The sequence below is a fragment of the Nanorana parkeri genome, unplaced genomic scaffold, assembly GCF_000935625.1.
Source record: "Nanorana parkeri isolate BGI_ZX_2015 unplaced genomic scaffold, ASM93562v1 scaffold547, whole genome shotgun sequence".
NCBI lineage: Eukaryota > Metazoa > Chordata > Amphibia > Anura > Dicroglossidae > Nanorana > Nanorana parkeri.
The window spans coordinates 824,564-838,408 of record NW_017306815.1 but is presented as its reverse complement, the minus strand read 5'-3'; the positions used below and the strand labels follow the sequence as shown (position 1 = coordinate 838,408).

The following is a 13,845-nucleotide window of genomic DNA, read 5'->3' as shown; positions in this document are numbered from 1 at the left end:
TCAACTTCTAATTCTAACCCCATCTTTTGACCTAGCCCAATGGACACACACTCCTACTCGCTTTAATGTCATTAAATCACCGCTTCATGGGAATCATGGGAACTGTAGTTTAACATAGCAGAACTAGGAGAAGAGCTGATGCGACGTAACTGCCTCCATTAAAGCTCCTCTGGGCGCCCCGCTGAAGCTGTTTTTTATGAATTGCAATGATGACATCACAGATATTTCATTAGAATTGCCAGATAATCGGTGAGATTTACAGATTTTATATTTACATAGCTGATTTTTATTTGCATCCCCAGGTTCTGCTTTGAAGAACAACTCCAAGATTAAAAAAAAAAAAAAAAATTAACCCATGCAGTGGGGCTACCCCTGCATTGCAAAGGTTAACTGCTCCTTTTTCTCTTAGGGTGAAAAATAAAGAAATATTCACCTGATCCTCGGTTCTGCAACAGTGACCGGTCACCTTTCTCCCCCTCCGCTCCAGGTGTTGTATGTCCCGTGGCGTCCTCACATCACTGGTCCTTAGACCGCGGGAGCCCAGGGAAGAAGAGGCTGCAGGGAACGGTCTAGCAGCAAGATGAGACTGTGGATTGGGTGAGTATATTTTCACCCCCTAGATAAAATGTGCATTTAGCCCTTGCAGTGCAAGGGTAGCCCCACTGCAAGGGTTAATTTCTTTAAACCCTGGAGTTCTTCTTTAATCACATCAGCTAAGTCATTGGTCCGCATCTACATTCGGAGAAGCCGGCACAACTCGATAAGTTCGTAGTTTTGATCGATCACCGGCCTAACAGGCAAGCAACCTGCATTTTTAGAAGCAAATAATGGCCCCCATATTTCTCATTACAAAACCACTGCGGACAGAGATAAGAGAGCCACCGAATGGTATTTACTAACTGCACTCCTCCCACAAGCTGCCTATTTATAAACAGTAACTTTTTATAAACCGTGACCACCTGTAATTCTACAAATGAGTGTAGCAATATGGCCGACCTTCGTTTATTTTTCCCAACCTCTGACTGTGTGGGTGTAGCAACATGGCCAACTCCTATTATGTGTGGGTGTAGCAATATGGCCGACTCGTCTTCGCTAACTCGGCTGCGTGGGTGTAGCAAGATGGTAACGCAGCGCTCTTCCGTCACCTAGGTGTGGCAAAACATTAACCAGCTTTGCGCTTGCTCTATTACTGACTCCTCGCGGCTATCGTCCTCCAGGAGAGCCGCTTAGGTAGTTTCAGCACTAGGTAGCCGTCCAATAGCAGGCGAGGATCTGCTTTCCCAATACGACACTGCGGGGACGCGGAGAGCTGCTACGGCCGGGGCTGCCGATACTTCCGGTAACACCGGCTATGGTAGAGAAGGGAAGACGGCGGAGGGGTGTACAGTGATCCTGCCTGCTGTCATTGTGACCAGGTGAGTGCAGCACACCTGTGGCTGGGTTTTATTAATTGGATGATCATTTCCTTCCTGAGAGTCCTATGTGAATCCAGTCATGGTGTTCCCTTATTATTTTATTTCCTGGTAATTGCAAGACAATGCTGAAGTTTAATCTGCTTTTATTTCTTCTCTGGTTCCTCCTCCCCAGTAACACCCACATGTGATGCTGAGCCTCCATGATTGATAGATTTGAAGGGGGCAGACCAGGGAAAGTCAGGTTGGGGAGGATAGAGCTAGATGATGCTGGATGTCTTCCAGCCAGGACATAAGACGGGCTCTGTCTGACGTGATACAGCTTTTAATGCACATTGTGAGAATTTCTATCTGTATACAGGCAGTCCCCGGGTTACGGTCGTCCCGACTTACGGACAATCCGTACTTACGAACGGGGTCCACAGTTATTCCTAAATGTGCAGCCGCCGGTACATTTTTCCTTCGAACTTTCTCGTTCAGGCCCCTCCTCTGCTGATTGACAGCAGACAATGGGCGGGTGCAATAGCCAGCTTGCTATTGTCTATTGCATTTTACAATATCCAATAGCAGGCTAGGTATGGCTCCCAGCATTAAAATAATAATAAAAAAAAGTTTTAAAAGACAAATGTAAAAAAAAGTTAAATAATAAAAATTAAAAATGCAAACAAAAAAAATAAAGTTTATAAAATAAAATTACAAATAGAAACTTTTTTTTATTATATTATAATCTTCTGAACAAGGGGAACAGCAAAACAAACGTGACCCTTCCCTATGCTATCCAAAACTAAATAATGTTTTTTTGGCTGGAGTTACACTTAAAAAATGTACCTGTTCCGACTTGCATACAAATTCAACTTAAGTACAAACCTAAAGTCCCTAACTTGTATGTAACCCGGGGACTGCCTGTATATGTTTTCCTCTCTGTATTCCTTTATTCATACATGTAATGTCCTAAAGATCTCAGTGCTTCATCTGAACACATAACCAACAGTTGGAAGTGACGAGCTCATAAGGGGTCACATCAACCAGCTCAGCTAGAGGGACCGGGCAAGCAGTCATGTGACCATCGGGAAACTAGTCTACAGAAGGTAATAATAATGGTTTATGTTATAAAACAATCACTTCCACTGTGCGAGGTTGGCACTTACATAGGGCTGAGGACTCTCCCTGCCCCCATGATTTGATAGTGCCTGGTCACATGACCTCCCAGTAGTACTGGGCAAGTCCCTTCCCCAGCTGATCAGAGCAGTGAGGGGGGGAGTTAAATTATAAGCAGCTGCTTACAACTCAACATATCCATACACAGACACGATTTGACTGCCCCAGGCATCTGCAAATAGCTCTCTTGTATTGTGTGTCCAGCCAAAGATAAACCGAGCAACAAGTTCTCTGTCAGAGATTGCCTGAAGATGACCACACACCGTACAATGTGATTGCACAGTCTTTGGAAGGGCCGAGTATTCTTTCACTTTGCCCTCCGGGGTGTGGAATTCCTATCGCCCAACGCCCGGGACATGCAGTGGCGGGCGAGTAGTTTTTTTTTCTACATTTAGTCCTGCTTTGGGCAGACAGCAGGGATAAATGTAGTCTGGGAGCCGTTTTGTACAAGTGATCTTGAGCGGCTGCACAGCCATCCAAGATCACTTGTAAGCAGCCTGATGATCCACTCCCCTCACTCATTCCCCTCTCTCTTCCTTCCCTCCCATCTCTCTCTCGAGCCACTGCCCTCCGCCCGTGTCCTCAGTCGCTGGCTCCCACCCCAATGTGGTCTTCGGGGTCCCCTGGCAAACTAGATCAGGATGGGGAGCAGAGCAGAAAACGTCCGTTCTCTGCTCCACTCCGTGAGAGAACTGACACAGGAGTGCTGCCTTCCTGTCACAGGAGATCGAACACATTGCTGTACTAGAACTCATGTATTGGAGGTGACAGAGTCCATAAAGAGAACCTGTCACCTCCAAATGCTATCACACAGGGGCTTGTTAGCTCCTGTGTGATGGCAATAAAGTTAAGTGAAAAAAAACTGTCAAAAAATATAAATACATAAAAATGTAAAAATCAGCGGAGAGGGCGATCCATGACCGTGTGGCAATTGTGCACGTAACCACGCGGATGGCCGGTTGATCACGGAATCGCACACCACCGCTGATCGCGCTGGCAGTGCCATCATTTTCTAATGGCACTCCAGACGCGCCAGGCAGATTGTGCGGGTTCCCGCCGCAATACCACCCGTGCAATCGCAAAAAATCGCAATAGAAAACACCGCACGGTGCGTGTTGCGAAAAACGCCAGTACGGGTGTATTATCTGTACCTGTGCTGTGTATTCTGAATTTCGCTCGCAAATTGCGAGCACTCGTTGGTCAGCACGGTCAGGTGACAGGTGTCTCTGATGGAGCAGTGAAAGGGGCGGGGGGGGGTTATATATAGTGGCCGAGGAGAGTGCGACATTGAACCTGTGGCTTGGCTCTGCAAATATTCAGAAACTACAGGCTATGGAAAGTGTTTGCATTCGATTTGCCTGTGATAATGAACATGGGACTGCAGCTAGGCAGCCTTGGGTCACATACCGTAGTGTTATATCTTGAAAAGTTGTCTAGTGAACTTGTCTGAAGCTGAACTCCAGGATAAGTGAATGTTGTGCAGTTACAGGAGTCATGTGCATTCTTACTTGAATCTTGGTGAGCTTTGTGTAATTCTTCCAGATCTGTGCAATAATCCAGTGTGAAACTTGGAGCTTAATAAAGGCCGGTCACTGCTGCTCTCTCTCTATGTGCAGAGTGAGTGGACTTGTCTCCGCCCGCTCCTGTAGTTTGCTGGGCCCCTTCCACAGCTCCGCTCACTACACAGGCTTTGTACCACTGGCGTTTACCTTGCTCACTTTCGTGGGCCTTGAGTAACATTATAGCTGATGATATCATTAATGTGGGCCTCTTGAAGTGGCTGCACCATGGGGATGAATTGTTTGAGAACGTAATGGTTCAGTGGTTAGGTGTTAATTATTATCTTGTAGATATCTAGCTCTGAGGATTGCAGTGTGTCATGGAAGAATATACAGTAATACCTTGGTTTACAAGTAACTTGGTTTGAGAGCGTTTTGCAAGACAAGCAAACATTTCTGAAAAATTTTGCTTTGATATACAAGCAAATGTCTTGCAAGAAGAGCAAAATTTTGTAGAAAAGCACCACCGAATAAGGCTGAAGCAGTGCGAGCGATGAGTCTGTTTAACGACAACGCAATGTCACATTGGACAGATTCCTTGTTAAGGTTTCACGAAATGAAAAAGATTCCATTGAGTCAAGAGATAGCAGTGATTCCGTTAGTGATAGTGAAAGTTGTCCTACACAATAATCCTCCTCTCTCTTGTCCCTCTCACACCGGCCACAAAAGGTACCGGTAATTGGTTTATTTTTCTTTATATTTTGTACAGTATTATATTACAGTACAGTATTGTAATCATTTTATATGAATATTTTTGGGATGTGGAACGAATCATCTGAATTTCCATTATTTCCTATGGGGAAATTCGCTTTGATATACAAGCGCTTTGGATTACAAGCATGCTTCCGGAACGAATTATGCTCGTAAACCAAGGTATTACTGTACGTCAATTTTGTTTTTGTTGTCCAGTGTTCGTTTTGTAACAGCCGTGGCGTGTTTGGTACATAACAGGGGTCTTGCCTTCTTGGCAAGAATGTATCAATTAGGCAAACATTGCTTACATATGTCTATTGTCGCTCTTTCCATTAGTATTTGGTATTCCCCCAAGTTTAGTGTCTACATACAATGGTCTGTTACCTAATATTGGGTATTTTAAGGTTTTACATGCGTTGCGGTAAGGCATTTTGAATAAGTTGCTTGTGCGCCACAATACAGGGTTTCGGAACCTGCACCATTTTTCCAGACGCAACTCTCAAACTATGCATTGTGGTGTGCTAAAATGCATATGAATTGGAGTGTAGTTCAAAATAAATGGCACTGCAATGCACCATACAGTTTTGTGTGTTACCCTAATGCACGTATCTAAATGGAGTCAACATTTTATCATTGTTTGGCATTGTCAGCTCCATTTTTACTTATGTATATATTTATTTTAGTGGAAAGTGATGCAAATTTCTTGGGAACCTGACACTTCTGGGAGTGGGAGTTCTAGCTTTTGACTTTTTCACCTCCCAGCACTGAGCTCAAATGCAAAAGGCAGCATTGGACAACGACGCCCGATTTTGACTTTACCAGCAAAGGGCAGTTTTGGGGGGCAGCATATTACTGCGAAAATAAGACTTTTTTTTACCATCTTTGTACTGCTCCACTTTTTTACATTTTTCACGTTAAAATCGGAATTTATGGATAGAAAATGACTTTAAATCCTTAAACAATTATATTTTAGGATGCACCTATACCGGTTTTTCGGTATCTAGTACGAGAACTGTTATTTTTTTTCCCGTACTCGCTGATGCCGGTGCCATGTGCCCCGATTATCAGGAAGTTCTGATTGCCTTGGAAGCCGGTGTTCTATCAAAAGAACACTGGCTTCACTTGTCAAGGCTTCACTTGCCAATCCAATCAGAGAGCCGGCCGGCACGTCATGACCCGGCTTCCTGATTGGCTAGGAAGCTGGCTTCACTTGTTCCTATGCAGCCTGGCTTCCTGACCAATCAAGAAGACGGGAGGCAGGTCATAACCCACCGCCCGGCTTCCTGATTGGAAAGGAAGCCGGTTCCATACTCCCTCGGCACTGCCGGTCAGAGAGAGATCTCCCTCTCACCGGAAGTTCCGGCATCAGAGCATTTGGGCGAGTACGAGTACTTGCCCAAATACTCGGTATCGGCACCGATAATAGTATTGATATTGGTGCATCCCTTATACATTTTCTGAAAGCAGAGGCCCTGTAAAATAAAATAAAAGTGATAGCTGATTTTTTTTATGTTGCATGGTATTTGCCCAAATGTTTATAAAATTGATATTTTTAGGGGGGGGGGAAATAATTTTAGTGCACACAAACACAATAACCAATTGCCTGGTAAAAAATAGAACATGAGGTCACGTCGAGGTAATAGATACCAAACATGTTGAGCATTAAAATTGCGCATGTCCGTGCAATGGTGAAAAACTATGGTACTCAAAATTGTCCATATGCAGCTCTTTAAAAGCCTTTACTGCTCGTCAGTTTAGAGTTACCAGTGAATTATGGCCCTAGAATTATTGTTTTTACACCAAACTTTGCAGTGATACCCAACGATAGCGTTTTTTTATGTACACGTTCATGCCCTGCTGTGCGTGTTTATTCGCATGCAGATGGCAGTGTGGTTTGTTTAATCTTCTTCCTTTTTTTTTTTTTTACTTTAACACTTTAAAAAAAAAATGCTTTCCCCTTAATTTATGTATTAGACATTTTTAATTACTTTCATGGATGTGAAACTCCAACCAATATAATAAAATAACCAGACTTTTATTTAAAATAACACACCAAATTTGGACAAAAAATACAATTAAATACAGTATATACTGTTTATAAAAGCCCGTTCATCAGTTCAGAGTTAGCCATGAATATCGCCCTGAGAATTATTGATCTCACTCTAGCGCACGCAGAAATACCTGACGTGTAGCGCAATCGTCGTTTTCGTGAGTAGGTGCACCCGACTTGTGTTTCCATTAGTGTTCGCGGGGTTGGGTGAATTCAAATTTGTTTTTGGTATTTTTAACTTTATTATTTTTAAACTTTTTTTCTTTTTCCATTGCTATCACATGGGGGGGAGGGGGGGGGGGGTGTGTGTTGGTTACTCAGGCTCACAAGCCCCCTATGTAATAGCATATGGAGATGACAGGTTCTCATTAGAGGCCTATTAGACCCCTAGTCTCACCTTTCCACTTTAATGCCTTTTAGCTGGGGAATGACAGCTGTAAACACAACAGTCAGTGGCTGGGAGAAATCGCCAGCCTGCTATTGGCTATTTTAAATTGCAATAGCAGGCTGGCTATTATACACGCCCACTGAACTTTCTTCTTCAGTTCCCTCCTCTGTTGATTGACAGGCAGTGGACGGGTGCAATAGCCAGGATGCTATTGCCATTGAAAATAGCCAATAGCAGTCTGGCTATTGCTCCCAGCCACTGGATGGGTACTTGACACCGGTTTTCTACCGCTGGCAGAAGAGAGGGCTGGGGGAAGCAGTGGGAGCATGGGGGAGCAGCTGAGGAACCAGGGCCCCAGTGGGGGGCAGCAGCGGAGGCACAGGAGTGGCAGTGGACGAGTCAGGGAATGCAGAGGAGGCGTGGCAGCAGCAGGAGACGAGCTGAGAAATGCAGAGGCACAGCCTGTCTCACCTCCCTGCTAAGGCGAGGGGGCAGAGGAGGAACGTGGCAGCAGCGGAGGTACAGGGGGGGGGGAGCGAAGGAATGCAGTCACGGCGGACTCTCCTCTCTTCTGGGGCCGGCAGCAGTGGCCTCTGTCGCCTCTACCGACACAGCCGGGGAGAGCAGCGGGATTTAAAGCGACACAGACCGCTGCAGCCAGCACCGTTGGGAGGACAATAGGGGAGCAGAGCGGCGGCTGATTCAACGAATCAAATCAACTAATTGATTATGAGAATCGTTGACAGTGATTCTCATTATCGATTACATTGATTAGTTGTTTCAGCCCTAGTCTGTGGTCTCCCTGCAGCTAATCTTTTCCCTATTACTGACTTACCATGCCTTGTTCTGTAATGTGTTTGTGTTGAGGCGGCCATCTTGGTAGAGGCAGGGTTTTGCTTCCTTATCTCATAGCCTCCAGCAAAGAGAACATTGTGGAGTACAGCAGTGACATCACTGATTCAGTCTCCAAACCTCCTTAGACTAGCAGTTAGAGACCGTAGATGCAGGAGTGCCTAGGCATAAGGAATTCAAGACAAAAGGTAGATAATTCAGGGTTCTGCTGGGTCCACATGTGCCAAGAATGAGTGGATTTCTGCAGCTGGGATCAAAGGTGGTTGCAGACAGCTTGTGGTTCCAGCTGCAGGAATCCACAGAAAGCCTTTGTAAATGAGGACTTAAAGCAGGGGTGGACAAATCAACTGAAATTCAGGAGCCAGTCTGTCCTGTCTGTCTTCTTCTTTTTTTTTCTTTCTTTTTTTTTTAGGAGCCTTCTCCATTGATAACAACTAGAGAAAACCTAAAAATGTAGGTGTTGGCTGTCATTTTTAAGCAACAATGGTGTTTATTAAACCGCTGGAGCCCCAAGGAGTAGAGGCTTGCAGTGCGGGGTAGCTCACCTTTGTTAGGACAGACAGTGTTTTAATCTAGTTTACAACTGATAATGAAATCTGCCAGCACAGTACATACAGGGTTAATTAGGGTAAACATAACTTCCCACAACCACCTCCTCATCTTTACATAGGGAGGAAGCTAGGTAGGATTTGTAAGCAAGTGTAAAGCCCTTAAAAATGTAAGCAGCAATTTATTACATGTGCAGTGTAAGGCTGGGCACACACCTTACAACCATCGCAAGACTTTTGTCTTGCGATGGTTGTAAGGTAATTAAAAGAAACGTACGATCTGCCTATCTTGGACAGGCAGATCGTACTTGCGATGATCGCAAGCCCGCCCCGCTGAGGGGCAGGCTTCCGATGACCGCAATGCCGAATGGGCAGTGTGTGCTTGCGCACAACGGCCCGTCCGGCTTTTATCTTACAAACATGCTACACACCCGCCGAAAATCGTACAATTCTCTGCGAGTTTTCGAACATGTTCGTAAGATAAAAGTCGTGCGACCTTACAGTAGTAGAGGTCGCACGGCTTCCACACACCTTACGATAAGCGTACGATCGCGGGATTTCCCGCGATTATCGTACGATTATCGCAAGGTGTGTGGGCACCTAAAGGCTCTGTTCACACCTAAGCGTCAGTTTTTGCACATATTCGCACACGGTTTCTTCTAGTGGGATGGAAATGCATTCAAAAGTGTGCTTGTGTTGTGCATTTTGCACGTGTCTAATGCGCGTACATAGATGCATTTTAGCGATCAGATTGAGAAACATTGCGTGCATTTGACAAACGTGCAAAAGTGTGCTTGTGTTGTGCATTTCCATTGATGTCTATGGGGGGAAATGAACTACAAACTGCTAAAAGAAGCTCATGTACTTTTTTTTCTGCTTTCAGCGTTTTGTTGCCAAGGTGTGTACAGGGGTCATTGAAAATGATGGGACTTCTTGTGTTAGGTGTTTTGAAGCGTGTTTTAAACTGCTAAAAAGCGCCCATGTGTGACCAGGGACTTAATGGGAACATGTAAAAAAATATAAAATCGGTGGTATCCCAATTTTGGCTGCAAACGTTGAAATCCAATTTAAGGGTAAAGTTTGTGCCAATGGTCATTGTTTTATAGAATTACAATCATTTCTCTCCATCGAATGCCCCACATTTCCTCATACCTTCAGGACTTAACATTCTTAGCTCCATGCCTTGGGTACTTGTTTAGACAAGAATTGCCATAACTACATTCAGTATATATGTTTGTGCTGCAGAGTGCTGTCAAATATGGGGTGTTCTATTAACCCCTAATTGTCCAGGTGGCTTCTGAAAACTGGACTGGAAAGCGTGCATAATTTTCCAGACTTTTGGAAATGGAACCTGAGACTGGTCCACTCCTCCCCTCTCCCTTAAAAGTAAAGTCAATCCTGGTCTTTGTTTTGTCTGGCTCTACTTCAGATTTTACCTGTGACCCAGAAGTCAGCCGATAGCAGACTAACATCCACTTTTGGCTGATGGGGACAGATTCTTGGATATAAACTATCCTGTTATGGCTAGAGTTCTGCTTTAACTACTGCTATATGTTATGAGTTTACTCCCTGTCACCATAGGACAAGATAACTGACAATGTGCTGAGACAATGCAGCCACCACATCTGGTAAGCTGAAATATTCGATTTTTGTTTGCAGGGTTTAGAGCAGGCTTGTCAAATTCAGGTAAATAGTGGGCCAGATGGTGAGGATTACATCTTCAAGGGGGCTGCACCTACTTCATTCTAGAAAAAGATGATAGCACAGCGAGATTTCAAGTAGAACAATGGCCTCCCATTCAAAAATTGTGCTGCAACACTTCATTATAAGTTCATTTACACTTTCATTTTTCCCAGCAAAGTCCCACAAATACCTGTTGATCCTGCCACTGGACTCCACCTATTTTCACTTCCTGTGAAGCAATACTTCATTGCTTCTGAATTCAGAGCAGAGCTGTCCCTCTCATGTAGGCTCTGTCTGCTTACATTATGGTGGGATGAGAAGATGTTGCAGGGAACGTGGCTATCGGCATTGTCACTGCTGATTCACAAACCTACAGCCTGTCAATCAGCACCTGGATAGACCTAGTCCTGCCCACTTTAGTCAGAGAACTCCAGTCAGAATAAAAAAAGAACCATTGCTGTGGGGCTATTGCAAGGGTTAACTGCTAAAGCTATACCCAACTGATGCCCATTCCTGTGGCAGAGCCCGCTCACCTCTCTTCCCCTCCGCTCCGGTGGTGGAATGTCCCTCGGCGTCCCCACGTCTAAAGGTGCCATGCACCTTACAACCAATGTACAACTTTTTTGTCCAGACATCTCACCCTCACTCAATTGTTGTTCAACTAGCCCATCATGCACAGACCAATGTAGTTCACAATTAACGTTCTTCAGCACCACTAACTGGCTGATTTGTATCGATCAAAAAAACAGGTTTTTGTTTGTGCGTCTTTTTCATCAACTAGACAACATTTTTCTAGCCTGCTTGAAAGACAAAAATCTGCCAGTTGTACAATCCCCATCAACTGGCAGATTTTCTGACGAAAACGCAACCGCAGACAAAAATCTCCAGATAATTGGAAGGTGTATGGGCACCTTCATACACTATTATAGACTCATGGGTCAATAAACCACTGAAGCCTGGGGGAGTAGAGACTTGCAGTGCGGTGGTAGCTCCTCTGCGCAAGGGTTGATTTTTATTCTGCCCAAAGTTATTCTTTAAGATTGACAGCACAGCCTCAGTTGCTGAAAACCTCCAACTGTTTCCAGCTGCAGTGTCTGGGAGGGGGAGCTTGTGAGACAGGAAAGAAGGGAAGTTTTCTGTTTACGTTATGAGGCTTGTGCATCACATAGTAACTGGATTTGGCACTTTATAATTATGCAATACATCTTTTATATGAACATCAACACAATTGTACGAATTATAACTATATGAGTACCCTCAAAAAAAACCCTGCACAACCTAGGTTGTATAATGTGTAGTTTTTTGACTAAGTTTTGGGTGAGGCCTCTAATCACCTGGGGGAGTACTTTGGGAAGTGCCTGTTTTGGAATGAGAATGATTAGAATCAGGAGGAGTATAATTACATGCCTACCTGAATCAATGCACCCCCGAATTCACCCCAGGTGAACAATTACTAGTAACCTCCAGGAAATTTGGAAAGGATAATGTTAAATATTTGGAGTTCGTCATGGGACGGACTAATGGGAAAAAATACAAACGAGCTAAACCAGTTCCATATCCAGGAAATCTGAACTAAGCACATTTACCGGTATATGAAAGCTGTAAGAAAAAGGCTTTGCCAATGTAGCGAAAGTGCTGCGCTAGAACTCCTGTCCTGGAGGTGACAGGGTCAATAAAGAGAACCTGTCACCTCCAAATGCTATCACACAAGGGTTGTTAGCTCCTGTGTGATAGCAATAAAGTTAAGTGAAAAAAATTAAATTAAAAAAAGAATTAAATAAATATAAATAAACAAATTAGTACAAAATAATAAGAAATAATAATTAAATAAAAAAATTAAAAGGTGATGAAAAAGTAAAAAATACTAAGAAATAAATGAGAAAAGAATTATAAAAAATAAACAATAATAAGATAAAAAATTATAAAAAAAATAAAAAAGTAAACGACAAGATAAATAAAAAAAAAAGTTACAAAATTTAAAAAGTGCTAATAAAAGGGGAAACAAACAATAAAAAAATTAAAACTAACCCTGCCGCCCCTGCCATTCTCCATAAAATTGTGGAATCTGGCCTTGGGGCGGCAGGGAGAGTAAATCCCTGACCATACACATACCTTGTTCTTGCAGTCTTCTCTTCCCTTCTCTTCCTTAGCAGCGGGGGAGGGGCGGCGATTTGCAATATGAGCATTGTTTTTAATATTTATAATTATGCAATAAATCTTTTATATGAACATCAACAAAATTGTACGAATTATAACTATATGAGTACCCTCAAAAAAAACCCTGCACAACCTAGGTTGTATAATGTGTAGGTTTTTGGATTTGGTACTTGTTAAGACATACAGAAGCCTTTGGTTGTACATTACTATTATATGTCTGTGAAAGTTCTCATTCATCCAGGTCATGGTATATCTGTATAAAATAAGTCAAGGCAACTGGACTTGCTATATTTTTCTTGAAAGCGTTTCACTTTCTCAATTCAGAATTAATTTATTCCTAGAGAATTTTTTTGTACAAGTCATTTTGAATTTAGAAAGCTGGTCGGATGTCCAGTGAAACATCTTCAAGAAAAATACAGCAAGTCCAGTTGCCTTGACTTATTTTTTTTACAGATATTACCATTATAGTAACATTTGCAGCTTGCATAATTTAATCCCAGAAAAAAAGCAGCAAAGCTTATAACTGCAAAAATATGTAAGGAAAGGTAATGTATCAACCGGAGAGCAGCTGAAGACACATTCATATTTTTATTTTTTTATTACACTTCTAGCACTGCTGACCACAGAAAAGCAGCGAGAGGCCGCAGTAAAATGAATCAATATATCCCCTCATTGATAACACTCCATTCTTCCCCTTTACTGATATTTTTGGTCTACTGAAATAGGAACTAGTACAAAGGATCTTTCCTGTCTTCTTGTCCGTGCCGCCGTGTAGTATACATAATAACACAAAAGGCATTGTATAAACAGGAAAAAGACGCACATGAAACGAGGAGAGAGGATGGCGGACAGGGTTGTTGATATAAACACATGTTGAAATATTTTGGTTTGTTCAGCCTTTCATTACTACAGCTGAATACAGTGATAATAATATATTATAAGGATAAAGAAGAGATAGATACCATTCAAATTGAAAATCATCAGAAACACAAGATGGTCTGATTTTTATCCATACATATCTGTAGGCTACCACACTGCTTAATCTAAACCTGTACTGAGAGATATATGGAGGCTACTATTACTTGCCACCTCCTGAAAATGCTATTTGCCTGGATGTCTTTGGCATCAATAATGTTTGAGTCATTGACTTGATAAAAACATCAAACATGCAGATTAGAGTCAGGAGTGATCCCAGGACTGATCATCATGCTTGGAAGTAGGGATGTTCCGATACCGATGCTAGCATCGGAATCGGGCCCGATACAGGGCATTTTGACAAGTACTTGTACTTGTCAAAATGCCCCGAAGCCTAGCGCCGAAGCTTGCGCTATGTTTTTTGTTTTTT

General features: G+C 43.1%; 1 protein-coding gene across 2 annotated transcripts in view; it reads left to right on the top strand.

The window, feature by feature from the left end:
* The first annotated feature begins 1,188 nt into the window (after nucleotides 1-1,188).
* FAM3A (family with sequence similarity 3 member A) overlaps nucleotides 1,189-13,845 on the top strand; it is a 48,495-nt gene continuing 35,838 nt past the window's right edge. Inside the window, exon 1 of one of the 2 annotated variants that reach the window (XM_018561826.1) lies at nucleotides 1,189-1,415. The gene's annotated coding sequence lies outside the window, so the exon portion shown is untranslated. The remainder of the gene's footprint in view (nucleotides 1,416-13,845) is intronic. The other variant, XM_018561825.1, reaches the window with a different exon arrangement.